The 19,895-nt window shown below is 37.4% G+C and overlaps 1 protein-coding gene across 1 annotated transcript in view; it reads right to left on the reverse strand.

Moving 5' to 3' along the window:
- Positions 1-19,895, reverse strand: part of Pard3b (par-3 family cell polarity regulator beta) — a 1,086,921-nt gene that overhangs the window by 940,844 nt on the left and 126,182 nt on the right. The gene's annotated exons all lie outside the window — the stretch shown is intronic.

Raw genomic sequence — 19,895 nt, forward strand, 5'->3', positions numbered from 1 at the left:
AAACATTCAAATAACTAAAGCAAATTTTTTGTTTTTTTGATAAATATTTGGTACTTTTACTCTGTTTAACTCAAAGGATACCCATTTCATAACCTTTTTTGGAAGATAAATTACAATACAAAAATTCTGTACCTTACCAATTTGAAAAGAAAAACATATTTCAACTTACGTGATGCCAAGAATATTCTAGAGAAAAAATGATCTTGAGAGCACTTTCTGAATTGTGGATAGTTCAGATTGCAGGAGAAATCCCCCAAAAGCAGCAATCTGTGGCTAATAGCTATCACTTTAGAATATCTTAATGGAGCCAGGAACCAACAAGCCCTTCGCCTTTTTACCTCTCCATGGTCAGTGCACAGATTCAATTACAGAGTGAGCAATGATGGGAGGAAAGAAGATCTCTAGATCTGGTTCCCACCTGTGGCGGCACAGAAGCCACTAGGGCACTGGGTTCAGAGCTGAACAAGAAGTTCTCTGAATTGTCTTCATGATTTAATTTCTAACTATTGGGGGTCTCTTTTACTTCCCTGTTTATTTTAAGCACTGCATAGTCTGATCTTAAGCATATTGAGATGATATAGCTCATTGAACTATTTGTATACTATTTCAATGAAAAGTTTGAAAATGAAGAATTACAACAATAGGACAAGAGCGGGAACAAATGAGTAAAGTGAAGAAAACATCAGTGAAGATTTTATGCAGTGTAAAAGCTACAGTCAACATGATTCTGCAAGTCTTAGCTGCTCAAAGTTGGAAGCTACTGAGCTATAAGGCATTTGATAACCAATAAAGGAACATATACCTGTTTGTTAAACACATGAAAATCCTTCTAGCATAATGCTTTATTCCTACCAAATGAATCCTTATGAAGAACTAATAGGGCTGGAGGGCTGGCTCAGTGGTTCAGTATGAGAGCTAGGAAGCACCTAGGACTACAGGAGTTCAAATATTCATAACCCAGTAAATATCTGCCTGTGGCTAAACATGTCTGTAACCCTTGTTCTAAGGGAAGTGGAGATGAGTAAATTGCAGGGTCTTGTGAACTGTAGGTTCTGAGGTCACCCCAAATTCTCCTCTGGTGCCAAACATGACATTTTATTTAGCACATACACATGTATACCCCACACACAGAGACCATATATACTACCCCATACACATTACACCATACATAACACACACACACACACACACACACACACACACACACACACACACATACACACACACGACGAACACACAGAATGAAATTACAGCTTTACAAAAACAAATCCTGATCCCTGTAGAGTGAATGCTACTAAGTATTAAGCAATAATTCTGCAAGGCATCTATGTGGAGGGCTACTGAAGTGAGCCCCCAATACACAACTTTTTAGTAATCCAACTTGATACAATGCTTGGCTTTGGGCATTTAAACTAAATTTTTATAGAACATCTAAAGAACAATTCCAAGAAGAAAAGGAACATCTTTTTTTCTAATACTAGAATGATAAATGGAAGCATTGATGGTATATTAGGAAACTTTAAATGTTTATCTCTATTGTCCAGAGAATCCCAAGGATATGAGCAACAAGCATGCAATGAAATAATAAAAGTACAGAACACTCATAACCCAGACACTGAAAATGAAGATATTAGCCAACTCAAGGTACTTTTGCTAAACAAGATGAGCTAAAGGTAGTAAGCAAGATTCCAAACAGGGGGGATTCTGAGGATCGCAAAACATGAGGATATGGAGACACCAAGTTCCCAGAAATGTTGAAGCATCCATTTGTTTTGATATGCACATGCCACAAGAAGCATGCTTTTCCACTTCTGCCTATGACATCCAGCTGAAATCTAGAATATTTTTATCATTGAAAAAGAGGTGCTTGTGAAAGGAGTACAGATTAATTTCTACAAACCTGAACCGAGATGATTTTTATTACATTAAAATTCTGTAGATAAAGCTTGTTTATTTCAAACATACTCATAAAAATTGATATATTCTAAAGAATTTTCTTTAAATATTTATGCTAAAAAGCAGACATCTATTAAGTTGTCTTTTTTTTTTCTTATTAGGCTTATAAATGCACACATTATCACCTAAAGTTGAGGTAAACTATTATTCCTAGCAACTGCAGTGTAAGTTAAAGCCCAGCATAATTTCTATAGAAACAGAAGGAGAAAAGCAAACAAGTCCTGGTAAAAATACATGTATATACAGTATCAACTCAACAAAAATAGCCAACAAGAGTCAGCAAAAGAAGGTTATTAAGTCACAGAGCACTTCTTCCTCAGAAACACTATGGGATCTAAGGCATACCTAAAAATGAGACTTTTTTTCCCTTTAATTAATTTTAAAAACATAGAGCTAAATTATGTATGAAAAAGAAATTTGATAATTTTAAATCACATTTGGCATAAAAGTGACCCACATGGTATTATAATTTTTGTGAAATGAAGCAATTTTAACTTCCTATTCAACATAGATTCTGTCATTTTATATATATACACCAAAGAGAAAAGGATAGGCCCATGATAGTCACATATCTAACCCTGAACACACACAACTAATAGAAAAGCAGCTTCAGTGTTAGTATCTTATACATTCAGGATATGAAAATCAATAAACAAGTGCATACCGACTTTGATTCTTTTCCTTTGGTATTTGGCTATGATGCTATAAATCATTTTAAGAATGTGCATTCAATATTAGCAACCTACAGCCATTGTAAGCACATAAGTTTACCATGATATTTTTATGCATGTAAAAATTTCAACCATTACACTGCAGTCAACATTTTGTATTCCACTTACTTGATTTTATTACCATCAGAAATAAAACTGATCAAATATGAAAAGATGTTCACATATGTGTCTTGGATCTTACAATTAATCCCTTGGGAGACTTTACTATATCTTTTCATGATCATGACATTTAGTTTACCTTCATATAGCACATATATCTGAACTGCTATTTTCAAAATATCTATGTACATAAGCTCACTTTGCCATCTAATAAGTCTCATTGTCTGTGCCCCAAGGATCATTGAAATATCGAAAAACACATTACACATTGTGCTTCCTCCTCATCTAATAGCATCCTGATAGCTTTTAAAAAATAATATGCAGTTCATTTAAATACTCTTTAAATTTTATGACTAAGTTAAACTAGTCTACAATGATAAACTGAAGAAGGAAATTAAAATGAAGAAATGTATTAAAGGAAGAAAATAGTACCAGGGAATCTTAATGATCAAAAGTTAAAGTGGTTCAAACAGGTATTGGCAACAAAAAAAAAAACCTTCACTGTGGACAGGTGACACAAAATTTGATTTGTGCCTTAAGAAATTAAAGTATGAAATAACCATAATTTTCTACCTTCCATAACTACAGAGTAGACTAGTGAGCCAAATACTATAATACTATAAGATAATGCCAATAATCAAAAAGAAGGAGCAACTTGGCAGTTTCTAAGTGAATATTTAGAGGTACCTGAAGAGAAAAACAACCTTCAGTAGTAATACTTAGAGATATAAGGACATAAAAATACTTAGACATATAAGAAGGATAATAACAACCTGGAAAAGGTTTCAAAGTGAGGACACAGGGGAGGCAATGACAGAAGATGGGGCACACTTAATTGTGATGTCATATAACAGTCCTCAAAATTACACCTTGTGTCTCAGTGACATAAGGTTTTCACTAGAAGCTCGAACACATTGGAACATAAAAACAATAGTAGAATGAAAGTTAGATGGAAAATAGTATGTAGGGCATGTCTGGAAACTAAGGCAGGCATAGAACAGGAGTCTGACTAACCAACTATGGGCCTATGTAAAAGATCCCAAGTAAAGCCTGGCTTGAAAACACTGACACTTGGGAAGAAAAACTCAAGCCAGAAAAGGCAGCCATGAGTAATATAAGCTAGCCCTAATCGGCTTCAAAATGCGCCACCATCATCCCAAAGTAGATCATGCAAGTACATGCTTCAGAAAAAAATTCAGCAGAGGCACTTGGACTGGAACAGTTTGAATCAACCGTTTCACAGAATTCAGAACTGTAAAGGGCACAAGGGTTTTAATGATGGGTTTAAAGTAATATCTGGTGAATGTAACAACATAATTATTAATCTAAAATTATAGATAAAGTGAGGCCCAATGAAATAGATTTGTAATTTACCTCCAGCTTTAAAAATCTATAATCCCATCAAAAGAAAGAGGGTCTAGCAATCATATATCAGGTAAAGAAGACTTTAGAGGAAGAAGTGTTACTGAAGATAACAAAAGGTAGAGGGCATTTCATTATGATACAGCATCAATGTAACAGAAAGAATCCTAAACCTATACATACCCAACAGCGTAACTGCAAAAAACATACTGCCAAATGGACAGACAGATCTTAGCAACACATAGTAAAATTGGAGATTTGTGATAGGTAACCACTAAAACCAGGAAGAAAATCATTGAAACAACACAATTAACAAATTTACACAATTTCATTACATTTTATACATCGAAGCACACATAAATGAGAGTCTATACATACAGTACCATCAAAAAGATTAGAAAATATGTGGTCTAGAGAGACAGATTAGTGGTTAAGGCACCTGCCTGCAAAGCCAAAAACCCAGGTTTGACTCCCCAGGACCCACGTAAGCCAGATGCACAAGGGGAAACATGCATTTGGACTTTGTTTGCAGTGACCCTGGAACACCCATTATGTTTCTATCTGTCTCTTTCTCTCTATCTGTTTCAAATAAATTAAAAAACTCTTACAAAAAGATTAGAACATATGTTTTAGTAAGCACATATGGGATTTGTACCAAATTCACCAAATTTTAAAGGTCTGAAAACCTTCAAAATATGTTGATTACAATAGAATCAACTATAGAAAAATATCTAGAAAATATCCAATTGTTTGAAAATTTAGGAAATAAAATTCTGGATGATGTGGGGGAAAAAAAGAAAGGAAATGAGAAACAGTTTAACAGTTAAAATAAGAAATTTGGGCTGCAGAATGGCTCAGTAGTTAAGGATACTTAAATGCAAAACCTGCCAGGCTGGGTTCAAGTCCCCAGTGCACAAAGCCAGACTCACAAAGCAATGTGTGTGTCTGGAGTCCCTTCTTAGTGGCAGGAGACCCTGGTATGTCAATACATTCTCCCTCCCTCCCCAATATTTAAAAATAAAACAAAGAGTAATGTGTGTTAGGCAGCTAAAGCCATGCTAAAGAGGTCAGTGACAAACTTTAATCCATATATTAGATAGAAGGAAAAAGCTTAAAAAAAACCTCAAGGAATTTTACAGTTTTTATAAAATTGATAAACTCTTTGAAAACTATATTTTACCAAAATAGAAAACAACAATTTAAATTATTATTAATACAAAAACAATTAAAGAAATTGAATCTAGTACTTAAAAACTTTTCCATACAGAAACTTATAGGTTCAGGTGATTTCACTTGTAAATCTACCTAATATTTAAAGAAGAAACAATGCCAGTCTTTACACAAATGCTTCTAGAAATGTAAAGAAAACATAAATATCCTTCCATATCTTTTAATGAGAATAGCATACCTGTGATATTAATGACATACAAAGGCAATTACAAAAGAAAAGAAAAATATATACCAGTGTCTCTCTCTCCTGGATATATATGCAGAAGTTGTAAACATTTTAAAATCAACTTCAGTGATGTATACAAAAATAATATAACATAACCAAATTGGAAATATTGTGGAAAAATAGTAAAATAAATAACTTAAATAATAGCATTTATAAGCACATCAAATATCAAATATTTATGAATAATTCTAACATAATAGTGGTGCAAAATTCCTCTGCTAAAGCAATGTGAGGGTAAATTAAACAAGACTGTTACAGACTAAAGGCTAAACAGTGCAAAGTCATTAATCTTGCCCAGATTAGGCAAGGCTAGAGTTCAGGTCAACACTGTGAGGAAATGAAACAACAGAATCATAGTACATTGATGGGGGTGTGCATGTGAGTAGTTACTCTACAAATCGGATAGTATGAGAATATAAATATTCCATAACTTTCCTACACAAGTCAGCAATTATACTCCTAACTGCATCTCTAAATAAAACAAATCTCTAGAGTTACCAATAGACATATGCATGAGTCTTCACAGTACAATTATTCCTAAGATTTAATAGTATAGAAATATACCAGATATTCTTCACCAGTAAAATGGGCAAGAGGTAGCATGTTCATGAAATTGACTCTTACATATCAGTAAGAATGAAAATTGTAGGCTCTTCCAACAGTGTGGGTAACTTTCACAAGACAACATTCTGCAGTGCATGGGAATGAAAGGCAAGGGTTTTATGCAGCTATTTTCTATTCTGTGATCTATGTGATACCTATGTTTACGTGTGTATGTTCCTGAATGTGTGCTGTACTCCAAAGATGTTTATATACAAATTTAAAGAATGTACTTTTGCTTCTCAAAACATGTTTTGTTTCCTGTTTTCAAAATACTTAAATACCTAATGCTTCCCTCCACACATACACACTTGTACACACAAACAAATGAAGACCATGAAAAGCTGCTCAGAATGACAGTCTGGTTTCCTCTGTCCCTTCAAAGTAAATGGAAAACCTTAAAACAAAGAAAAGTACAAGTTATTGAAGATGAAAAATCTTGGTTACCCATCAATAAAATGGGACTCAATGACTTGCAATTATTCCAAATTTCTAGGACTTGCAGGGTGACTTAATTTACTTCAGACTCAAGCTTCAAATGTGCTAACTATTGCATGAGTCTGTTAAAATTATCACTGACATTATCCCAGGCTATGATTCCATTAGCACTGCATCCAGAATAGAGCAAGTAATAATCTCAGTCTGCACTGATATGGCCATGCCACACTGACAGTATTTTGTCTGATTTTGAGAGATGATCATAAATTAACTACAGAACACCCACATGACAGTAACCATACAGGTGTAGGGCCTGGAGGAAAGTCTCATGACGGACAAGCTAAACAAAGTTGATCAAAGTGAAGGACACAGAGGCAAAGATTATGCTATTTCAAAGATGATAGAACTGTAGTTAACAAGGCTCTGAAGACTTACAGGTGCTGCAAAACCCACTTATTAAAATTATGTTTGAACACTCTTGGAGGCAAAGCCATGTTAAAAATTAACCTAATTCCTCTTAGTAGAACCAATATTACTTTTTATTAATATAAGATTAGAGTTTGTTTCTCTTTATCTCCTTGGTGTATACCAAATAAACTTTCTTTTTTAAAAAAAAAAATCTTTCTCAATGGCTTAGCAGTTAAACACTTCCCTGTGAAGCCAAAGGATTGCAGTTCAAGGCTCCATTCCCCAGGACCCATGTTAGCCAGATGCACAAGGGGGCACATGCATCTAGAGTTCATTTGCAATGGCTGGAGGCCCTGCCCAGCCCATTCTCTCTCTCTCTCTCTCTCTCTCTCTGTCCCTTTTCCCCTACCAAATACATAGCCCATAATATGTTTCTGGTAATTTTTTTATGAGAGAGATATTTTTTTAAATAGTTTGTTTGTTTTTATTTATTTGAAAGTGACAGACATACAGAGAAAGAGGCAGATAGAAAAAGAATGGGTGGGGCAGGGCCTCCAGCCATTGCAAACAAACTCCAGATGCATATGCAACTTTGTCTGGGTTACATGGGTCCTGGGGAATCAGACATGGATCCTTTGGCATTTTAGGCAAGCACCTTAACTGCTAAGCCATCAATCAAGACCCCAAATAAACTTTCTACATTGTGGAGAACATGTTCTGTGAAACATTTTTTTTTTACCTTTCACATCTATCTCATTGTCAGATCAAAAGATAGACCTGCTAATCCCAGCACTTGGGAGGCAGAGGTAGGAGGATCACCGAGAGTTCGAGGCCACCCTGAGACTACATAGTGAATTCCAGGTCAGCCTGAGCCAGAGTGAGACCCTACCTCGAAAAACCAAAAAAAAAAAAAAAAAAAAAGATAGACCTGCTACCAAAAACACACAGGGACCAACACAGCAAAGTAAAGTGGAGTCCCTCATTGTGTTATTAATTGGGAGACCTACTCTGTCCTCAAACATCCTAAGCTATCTATGCTCTTCACATTCATACCCCCTGTTTAAGCTGATCATTGGTGGGTAAATACATGAAAATTAAATGTCATATAAGGCCTCTCCCATCAAATTAAAAGACTTCCAGATCAAAGGAAATGTTGGCTAATCCAAAACAACTGCAAATCATAACATAAAAAATAGAGAGGTAGACTAAGGGTCAGTGTGAATGTAGGAGACAGCCAAAGTTCTTCACTCCTGCCAGAGGCCCAGCACTGGGCACATGCCCATAAACAAGGATGCCACAGGGTAACAAATGAGATTGTGTGAAACTGAAGATCTCATCCAATTCTCAGATCTATATCACCTAAAACCTTAGAGATCCTTTAAGGCTTTAAGTCCACAGCTAGAGGAACTTCTTAAAAGAAGAAATTTCTACTATATAAGAATAATGGATTCAGCCACTCGCCATGATCCCAGACTTACAGAGAATCTTCACCCAGAAAGTCTGCATGCACCAAATATTTTAAAGCTCCTGGTCTATCGGTTACTCAAGTATCTTGCCACTGAACTAAAAGCATCATTAATGTATAAATAAATTTAGGAAAAACTGCAATATCAAATAATCATTCTGGTAGACAAAAAACATTATGAGGATTTCACTGATTAGAAGATTCACTTTCAAATATGGGTTTTTACTTTAACCCTAGGGGATTTCAAACCTAGACTAGTAAATTACTAAATTCAAAATCTAGTAAGAAGTCACTGGCTTCCAGACCACTGGGAGAACCTTCCCTTCCAGACAGAGATCTAGAAGTGGAAGCAGAAAGTCACAGTGGAGGTAGTTGTTTCCTTGTGATCAATAATTCTAAATAAAACATTATAATCCCAACAATGCCAGAAAACTCTTTCTACTTGATCTCAGAGTCTAAGCTTTGGTACTGTTGTTCATTCCTTTTGAAAGTAGAAAGGAAAATACACATCAAGACATACACTTTACCTCCTAGTTAGTATCTCTGGTAAACATGGAAAAGAATATTAATCACTCCCTGTCAATTTTTATTCAACTTTGCAATCATGATCTTCAGCAGTCTTCTTCTGAGGCTTAAAATATGTATTTGTTTATCCTGTGACTTGCCTAAACCTATTTGACAAAGAAAAACATCTAGATAGGACTTTTAAAAATAAAGAACAAATTTTAGTTATTTTCAAATCGATTGCCTATATCACCATAATAATTTAGATGTGTAAATACACAAAAGTGTAAGCTTTACATAAGTATTTAGGATTAACTATATTGTTATCTTAAAATAGCAGTTATATCAGGAAAATTTAGCATTAAAAAGTTGGAAATTAATCAAATTTCCTAATGTTTAGAAATTAATCAAATTTCCTAATGTATTTAATTGATGCACATATTTTTTAAAATAGTCCCAGTAGGAAAGACTTTCTTTTTTTTTTTTTTTTCCCGCCTAGGAGAGAAAGAAAGAAAGAATGAGCAGTCCAGGACCTCTATCCCTTGCAAAAGAACCTCAGATGGGGGGACTTCCGGTTAAGATGGCGGCGTAGGTACCACGCCAAAGCAGCCTAGGGGGGGGAAAGACCAAAAAAAACTCAGCAAAATACACACTTTTACTAAAAAGTGAGGTGTATAGGAAGTTGAGGCGGCAGCGGAGAAGTGGAAGAGTTATAGAGCATCCAGAGCCTGCACAGGCGGGAACAGCGGCTCCGGGGCGGCTCGGCTACCCGCCGCAGCCGCGGAGCGGCAGAAAAGCGCCGGACTCTCGGCTCGAGCCGCAGGACAAGCCAGGTGTGGGATTTTCCCCTCACACCGCGCTCTCCGCAACTCGGGAAACGTGAGGGGAGAGCGGCAGCGAGCAACGGAGGGAGGAGCAGACCGCGAGGTAAAAGCACACGTGGAGAAGCGATACAACCAGAGCAGCCGCGGCTCCCTCCCCTCCCCCGCCGCCTGAACCCAGCTCCAGCGAACACAGCAGCGGCCCGGGACCCGGCCACGCCAACTTGGGCTGACGGCGGGACCCAAGCAGGAGCAGAATTCGGCAGCAACTTCAGCGGCTCCAGCACCGGTACCAGTGGCCCCAGCAGCAGCGGACCCAGGAGCGGCAGCGGTGACAGATCCCGCAGCAGCGGCTTCGGGGTGAGCAGCAGCGGTGGACACGGCAACAGCAGCTTCAGCAGCGGTGGGGGCTCCGGGGGTGGCACCTACAACACCTGCAGAGGCGGCAGCAGCGGCTCAGTTTGCCCCGTAGGAAAAGCAAGTGCCCAGCTCCAGAAATCAGAACAGCAGCCCGACGACCCAGGCAGCAACTTGACTGAGACCACAATCACCCAAGGTAACTGGGATTGCACCAGGGAAGGGTCTCACTTGGTCACAAGCTGACTTGGATACCTCAACAGACCAGAAATCTAAACCTCTTTGTAGATAGAGGATCTGGTCATTATAATAACTACTCTTGCATACATACTCGGGGCTGTTTTTGATGGAATGGGTACAGTGTTTAGCTAAATTTTAGAATCTACCAGTATATTATTCCACTCAGCCTGCTTGAATACTCCTATAGCAGGGAAACTCAACCCCTAAGAACATCTTTGTAGATACTCTGAGAGTCTTAAGAGCCACACCTAATAACTTAAGGTCCTACCCTGAAAATATATTACATCAAATCAATTGATACAGGTAAGAATACACAGCTAGCTAGAAAATCCAAGCATTAACTTAATCCAAGATGCAAAAATATATACATTATAACACAAGAAACACTAAAAAGCAAGACGATATAAATCCACCTAAAAGTATTAATGCATCAGAAATGTCCTCCAGTGAGAAAGAGTTAGAGGAAATGCCTGAGAAAGAGTTCAAAAGAATAATTATAAATATGTTCAAAGAGGTCAAAGAACACATGAAAACAATCAAAGAAGAAATCAAAGAGGAAATCAAAGAGGAAATCAAAGGAATCAAAGAAGAGGCAGGACACCAATTTAATGAAATAAAGAAGGCAATACAAGACATAAATAGAGAAATAGAAATAATAAAGAAAAACCAGTCAGAATTACTAGCAATGAAGAACACAGTTAATGAAATAAAAAACTCTGTAGAAAATCTCACCAGTAGGATGGATGAGGGAGAGGACAGAATATCTAAGCTAGAAGATCAGGTGGCAGACCTAATGCAGTCCAACAAAGAGAAAGACAAACTTATAGAAAAGTATGAGTGGGAATTTCAAGATATTCGGGACACTATGAAAAGATCCAATATAAGAATTCAGGGCATAGTAGAAGGAGAAGAATTCCACTCCAGAGGCATAGTAGGCATCTTCAACAAAATCATAGAGGAAAATTTTCCCCAAATTGGGAAAGAGGTGCCAATACAGATACAGGAAGCCTTTAGAACCCCAGCCAGACAAAACCCAGAAAGAAACTCTCCTCGCCACATTATACTCAAACTTCCAAACACACAAACCAAAGAAAAAATATTGAAAGCAGTTAGAGAGAAAAATCAAGTTACCTACAAAAGCAAGCCCATCAGGATTACAGCAGATTATTCAACACAAACTTTTAAAGCCAGAAGGGCCTGGAGTGATATATTCCAAGTTCTGAAAGATAACAACTGTCAACCAAGGTTACTTTATCCTGCAAAGTTATCCATCCAAATAGATGGAGAAATAAAGACATTCCATGACAAAAGCAGGTTAAAGGAATATCTGAAGACAAAACCAGCTCTACAGAAAATACTTGATAGAATCCTCCATGCTGAACAAAAGGAAAAGCACACATATAAGGAACCTAGAAAAAACCAGCCATACTCAAATACCAGTTAACAGAAGAGAGCACAGGTAGAACAAGTAACACACACACACACACACAAATGGCAAACATAAATACACACCTTTCAATAATATCTCTTAATATCAACGGTCTCAATGCCCCAACGAAAAGACATAGATTTGCAGACTGGGTTAAAAAGCAGGATCCTACAATTTGTTGTCTTCAAGAAACTCACCTTTCTACAAAGGATAGACATTATCTTAGGGTGAAAGGTTGGAAGACGGTGTTTCAAGCAAATGGGCCTAGAAAACAAGCAGGGGTTGCTATCCTAATATCAGACAGGGTGGACTTTAGTCCGAAGTTAGTCAAAAAAGATAAGGAAGGTCACTTTATATTGATTAAGGGCACACTCCAACAGGAGGACATTACAATCCTAAACATATATGCACCTAACATGGGGGCTCCCAAATTCGTCAAACAAACACTATTAGAACTAAGGTCACAGATAACACCAAACACGGTGGTGGTGGGTGACTTTAACACCCCACTCTCATCAATTGACAGGTCATCCAGGGAAAGAATAAACAGAGAGGCATCTGGACTAAATGAGGTCATAGAAGGAATGGACCTAACAGATATATACAGGACATTTCATCCAAAGGCTGCAGAATATACATTCTTTTCAGCAGCACATGGAACATTCTCTAAAATAGACCATATATTAGGACACAAAGCAAATCTTAACAAATTCAGGAAAATTGAAATAATTCCTTGCATTCTATCTGAACACAATGGAATTAAACTACAAATCAGTAGCAAGAAAGGCTATAGAGCATACACAAAATCATGGAAACTAAACAATACACTACTAAATGATGAGTGGGTCAATGAAGAAATCAAAAAGGAAGTCAAAAAATTTATAGAGTCAAATGATAATGAGAACACAACATACCAAAATCTCTGGGACACAATGAAGGCAGTTCTAAGAGGTAAATTTATAGCCTTATGTGCCTATATTAAGAAATTAGAAAGATCGCAAGTAAACGACCTAATGCTTCACCTTAAAGCCTTGGAAAAAGAAGAACAAGGCAAACCAAAAAGTAGTAGACGGGAAGAAATAATAAAGATTAGGGCAGAAATTAATGAAATAGAAACAAAAAGAACAATCCAAAGAATTAAAGAAACAAAGAGTTGGTTCTTTGAAAGGATAAACAAGATTGATAAACCCTTAGCAAATCTGACCAAAAGAAAGAGAGAAGAGACACAAATTAATAAAATCAGAGATGAACAAGGTAACATCACAACAGATTCCAGAGAAATTCAAAAAATTATAGGGACATACTATAAAAGCAGATACTCCACAAAGTATGAAAATCTGAAAGAAATGGATGATTTCCTTGATCTATATGACCTACCTAAATTAAATCAAAATGAGATTAATCACTTAAATAGACCTATAACAAACATGGAGATCCGAGCAGTTATCAATAATCTCCCAACTAAAAAAAGCCCAGGCCCGGATGGATTCACTGCTGAATTTTACCAGACTTTTAAGGAAGAGCTAACACCATTGCTTCTTAAGCTTTTCCAGGAAATAGAAAAAGAAGGAATCCTACCAAACTCCTTCTATGAGGCCAGCATCACCCTGATACCAAAACCAGGCAAAGATAGAACAAAAAAAGAAAATTACAGACCAATCTCCCTCATGAACATAGATGCAAAAATTCTCAACAAAATATTGGCAAACAGAATACAAGAGTATATCAAAAAGATCATTCACCCTGACCAAGTAGGCTTTATCCCAGAGATGCAGGGATGGTTCAACATACGGAAATCTATAAATGTAATACATTACATAAATGGGTTGAAGGACAAAAATCACATGATCATCTCATTAGATGCAGAGAAAGCATTTGACAAAATCCAACATCCCTTCATGATAAAAGTCCTACAGAGACTGGGAATAGAAGGAACATATCTCAATATAATAAAGGCTATTTATGACAAGCCTACAGCCAACATATTACTAAATGGGGAAAAACTGGAAGCTTTTCCACTAAAATCAGGAACAAGACAAGGGTGTCCACTGTCCCCACTTCTATTTAATATAGTTTTGGAAGTCTTAGCCATAGCAATAAGGCAAGAGACACACATAAAAGGGATACAAATTGGAAAGGAAGAAATCAAGTTATCATTATTTGCAGATGACATGATTCTATACATAAAGGACCCTAAAGACTCTACTAGCAAGCTGTTAGAGCTGATCAAAACCTACAGCAATGTAGCAGGATACAAAATAAATACACAGAAATCAGTAGCCTTCATATATGCTAACAACAAACACACATTGGATGAAATCAGAGAATCACTCCCATTCACAATTGCATCAAAAAAAAATAAAATACCTTGGAATAAACCTAACTAAGGAAGTAAAGAATCTATACAATGAGAACTTTAAGACACTCAAGCGAGAAATTGCAGAAGACACTAGAAAGTGGAGAAACATCCCTTGTTCCTGGATTGGAAGAATCAATATCGTGAAAATGGCAATCTTACCTAAAGCAATCTACACATTTAATGCAATCCCTATCAAAATTCCAAAGGCTTTCTTCATGGAAATAGAAAAAACAATCCAAAAATTCATTTGGAATCATAAAAAACCTCGAATATCTAAAATAATACTGAGCAACAAAAAAGAGGCTGGTGGTATCACCATACCTGATTTTAACCTATACTACAGAGCCATAGTAACAAAAACAGCATGGTACTGGCACAAAAACAGACATGTAGATCAGTGGAACAGAATAGAGGACCCAGATGTAAGCCCAAGTAGCTATAGCCACCTGATATTCGATAAAAATGCCAAAAATACTCATTGGAGAAGAGACAGCCTCTTCAGCAAATGGTGTTTTGAAAACTGGATAAATATCTGCAGAAGGATGAAAATAGATTCTTCTCTCTCGCCATGCACAAGAATTAAGTCCAAATGGATTAAAGACCTTAACATCAGACCGGAAACTTTGAAACTGCTAGAGGAAATAGTAGGGGAAACCCTTCAACATATTGGTCTTGGCAAAGACTTTCTGAATACAACCCCAATTGCTCAGGCAATAAAACCACAGATTAACCACTGGGACCTAATGAAATTACAAAGATTTTGCACCGCAAAGGACACAGTGAAAAAAGCAAAGAGGCAACCTACAGAATGGGAAAAAATCTTCGCCAGCTATATATCTGATAGAGGATTAATATCTAGGATATACAAAGAACTCAAAAAGTTAACTAATAAGGAATCAAACAGGCCAATCAAAAAATGGGCTAAGGAGCTAAATAGAGAGTTCTCAAAGGAAGAAATACGAATGGCATATAAGCATCTAAAAAAATGTTCTACGTCACTAGTCATCAGGGAAATGCAGATTAAAACTACATTGAGATTCCATCTCACTCCTGTCAGATTGGCCACCATCATGAAAACAAATGATCACAAATGTTGGCGGGGATGTGGAAAAAAAGGAACCCTTCTGCACTGCTGGTGGGAATGCAATCTGGTCCAGCCATTGTGGAAAACAGTGTGGAGGTTCCTAAAGCAGCTAGAGATTGATCTACCATATGACCCAGCTATAGCACTCCTAGGCATATATCCAAAGGATTCATCTCATTTCCTTAGAAGTACATGCTCAACCATGTTTATTGCTGCTCAATTTATAATAGCTGGGAAATGGAACCAGCCTAGATGTCCCTCAACAGATGAGTGGATAATGAAGATGTGGTACATTTATACAATGGAGTTCTACTCAGCGGTAAAGAAAAATGAAGTTATGAAATTTGCAGAAAAATGGATGGACCTGGAAAGTATTATACTAAGTCAGGTAACCCAGGCCCAGAAAGCCAAGCGCCACATGTTCTCCCTCATATGGGGATCCTAGCTACAGATGACTGGGCTTCTGTGTGAGAATGAAAATACTTAGTAGCAGAGGCCAGTAAGTTGAAAAGGAGACATAAAGGGTGGAGAAAGGAAGGGAGGAGGATACTTAATAGGTTGATATTGTATATATGTAATTACAATGATTGTAATGGGGAGGTAATATGATTGAGAATGGAATTTCAAACGGGAAAGTGTGGGGGTGGGGAGGGAGGGAATTACCATGGGATATATTTTATAATCATGGAAAATGTTAATAAAAATTTAAAAAAAAAAAAGAACCTCAGATGCATGCACCACCTTGTGCATCTGGCTTTCGTGGGTACTGGGAACTGAAACTTGTATCTTTAGACTTCGCAGGCAAATTCCTTAAGTGCCTGGCCATCTCTCCAGCTCAAAAAGACTTTTAAAACATTAACCTATTACTAACTTAATAGTGAGATCCAATGACTCAAAATAACTTCAAAGGAGACATCTAATTCTTTAAAAATCATATTTTCCATTATTTATTTCCAGCAAAATTTTATAATCTGAAGACCTCCACACCAAGGTGGCAGAAGCTTGTGTGCCATGGAGGAATGTGGCACCTGTAGCCAGAGCAGGACAGCAGCTGTCTCCCTAGTGAGGACAACGTGTGAGTGTTTTATTAATACATCCATTATAAAACCCTGAGGCATATTCTTCTCCAAAATCAAATTTAACCATAATCTGAGAATTTGAATTCATGTAAGTCATGGTTGTCTCAAGGCAACCAATTGTTAAATTCAAAATTTCTGCTACAGTACTGGCAATGCATGGTAACTTCGATGCCTTCACATACCGCTGCCTCCCCATTGTGGGGGTCTCTGCATACAGAAATTAATAAGAAGGACTAAATCACTCTGTAGGTAATGGCCATAGCATTTCATGTGAATGTAGTTTTAAGGCTAATCAATAAAAAGTTTTAAGAATCGACTGTAGAATTTTGATTGATAACAGAGGAGGAACTGGGGTCAGTGCTTATATAAGTAAGTTAAGTCTAAGATAAGCATATAGCTCATCAACTTTACCTTCTGTTCACTATTTATAAAACTTTTCAGTATAGCAGCAATGGAATAGTGAGGGATTATCAGCCTCTGATGTTCAAAACTACTGGGGATAATACTGCTTGCTACTGTTAGACTGTTTCTCTTCTTGCTCCTCTAGAATGCTATAAATGGATCAGAGGTGTAGCTAACGGGAAACACAACAAGTTCAGGAAAGGACAGCTCAAGTATCCCCTGCTCAGAGACAACCAGACTAACCTCCAACTTAACACTGCTTCCCTGCTAGTACCCTATAACAAGAAGTCCAATACCAGCCTTCCTCGGCTCATGGCTAATTTTCACTATTTGCTCTTCCTAAACTAGGACATAAACTTTGTGATTCAGAAACCCCATTCACCTTCTTCACTTCCTTATACCCAGCACGTAAACACATGTGTAGTATTCACTGTGTACTTAACCTGAAGAATGTGGAGAAGAAATAGAGCAGAGTAGGAAGGCAGGAGGGAGACCTTGCCCTATCATAGAAAGTCTTCTTTTTATACCTAGTGAATGTTTCAATCACATGGCCTAGATTTTTGGATATAACCACAAGCAGTGTGGGAGAGGTAGAAGTTCTGTGGACCACATGCCAGGGGCTGCTATTCATGCAGTGTGTGTTGGGATCCTGTAACACCTATGAACAAGAGGGCTATAAAAGTCCAGCTCCTGGAAGAAATAAAGCTTAAATTGCAACAATAGGAAAAGGCAACAACTAAAACATAGTAAATAAGTACAATGGCATGCTAGTGATAAATAACTTGGAAGAGAAAACAGCAAAGTAGGGTGACAAAAGGAAATGGGACTTATATTTTTATAAATATATATTTTTTTAATTTTTTTATTTATTTATTTGAGAGCGACAGACACAGAGAGAAAGACAGATAGAGGGAGAGAGAGAGAATGGGCGCGCCAGGGCTTCCAGCCTCTGCAAACGAACTCCAGACGCATGCGCCCCTTGTGCATCTGGCTAACGTGGGACCTGGGGAACCAAGCCTCGAACCGGGGTCCTTAGGCTTCACAGGCAAGCGCTAAACTGCTAAGCCATCTCTCCAGCCCAAGGGACTTATATTTTTAAATATAGGCATCTGACTATAAGATTCTATAAAAAGTGACACCTGAGCAAAGATTCAGGGAAGCAAGTCTGGAAGATTGCTTAAAAAAAAAAAAAAAAGCAGGTGTTATAACACCTGAATAAACCAGCAGAGTGCAAGGCCATGTGCAGACATTTGTGAAGGAAGCCAAGCTCAGAGAAGCAACCCTAGCCTGAGTGGATAAGTAGCTCACTTGTCATGTTGAACAAGCACAGCAGAAGCAAGAATGCCAGACAGCCAAGAACCTCTCTACTATTGTTGACAGCACACACAATTTTACTCCACTCTAGAAAATGAACCAAAATTCTATTAACTATACATCACCATCAACCACATTTAAAAGAACGTCCAGAAATACTCAAAAAACCTTTATATATTTACATCTCAGATGTGTCCTTCCAAATTGCTGATAGGATTATTTTCACTTGTTATGTCCCACATAGTGAGAATAATCAGCACATTATAATATAAATACAAACTTCAAAGCCAGTAATATTTTTTTTTGAAATCCAAGCTCTACCACTCATATAAAATGGTGATATGGTCTATAATATTTTACCCTCACTAAATGGAGAAAAGTTCATTATATACTTACATGCATGTACACAGAAATATATGTTTATAGAGTTTTGTTCTTGGAGCTACCCTTAAATTCCCCAAATATAGAGTCACTTATGGTTTGTACAGTGCTGGAACCCCAGTGGCTACCATAGCCCTCCCAAATACAATAAACAGTGCTCATTTTTATTAACATCGTGTCTAATTCCTGAAAACTAAGAGTATTGGAGGATGAACAATGTCTAAGCCTGAGAAAGTCAACAAGACATGACAAAAAAGGGAAGTATACAATACCAGATTTGGTGGGCAAAAATTTTAGCCATGAGGCTAAATGTGCCTATATTCAAAACATAGTCAACAGATTAATACAGGCACAGACAGTTTGCTTGTTATGTACAACAAAGTAAATACAAGAATTTGGAGTAAGCATTTAGAATTTTCTTTCATTTTTTTAACTTTTTTTATTGACAACTTCTATTGTTATAGACAATAAACCATGTTAATTCCCTTTCTTCCCCAGTTTCCCCTTCACAAATCCACTCTCCATCATATCCCCTCATCCTCTCAATTAGTCTCTCTTTTATCTTAATGTCATCACCTTTTCCTCCTATTATGAGGTTCTTGTGTAAGTAGTACCAGGCACTGTGAGGTCATGGATAGCCAGGCCATTTTGTGTTTGGAAAACTGCATTGTAAGCAATCCTACACTTCCTTTAGCTCTTACACTCTTTCCTCCACATCTTCCACAATGGACCCTGAACCTGGGAGGGTGTGATAAAGATGTGTCACTCCTCTGTCACTTCTTCTCAGCACTATGTTGCCTTTTGAGTCATCCCAAAAGTTACCACTGTCTGAAAAGAGAAGCTTCTCTAATCCAAAAGTGACAGTAGCATTAATAATGAGTATAAACAGTAAGAGGAGTGTTTATCAGACAGTTTGGTGAATACAATATGTGTATTTAGCCAAACACCAGGAGGCACTACACCCCTAGAGCACATGACCACCGCATTTGATATTAAGTATCAGGCATATGTTCCCTCCGGTGGAGTGGGCCTCCAGTCCAATTAGAGAGCAGCTGGTTTCCCCCATAACAGAAATGTCACTATTGCACACATTGGCTCATTTGGCCTGGTTAGCCATACTTAAGGCGTGCGGTATCTACTGTTGTTTATCTCCACTGATGACTTCTCTCTCCCATAGGGCTACATGCAGCATAGCTTTTTTCAAGCTTTCTGTCAGCTGTTCTACAGGGAGGAGGTTTTTAGCTCAGCTCCAGCAGGATTTCTCAATGACTTTGCAGTCCAAGCATATGGAGCCTGCAGCAATAGAGTCTTACCATCTATTCCTGGTGGGAAATCAAAAACCACAGCAATGACCTATAATGCTTTAGGGGCATCAGGGACTTCACTGGCCAACAACTCACTGGAAGGTAT

The sequence above is a fragment of the Jaculus jaculus genome, chromosome 4 (assembly GCF_020740685.1).
Source record: "Jaculus jaculus isolate mJacJac1 chromosome 4, mJacJac1.mat.Y.cur, whole genome shotgun sequence".
Classification (NCBI taxonomy): Eukaryota; Metazoa; Chordata; class Mammalia; order Rodentia; family Dipodidae; genus Jaculus; species Jaculus jaculus.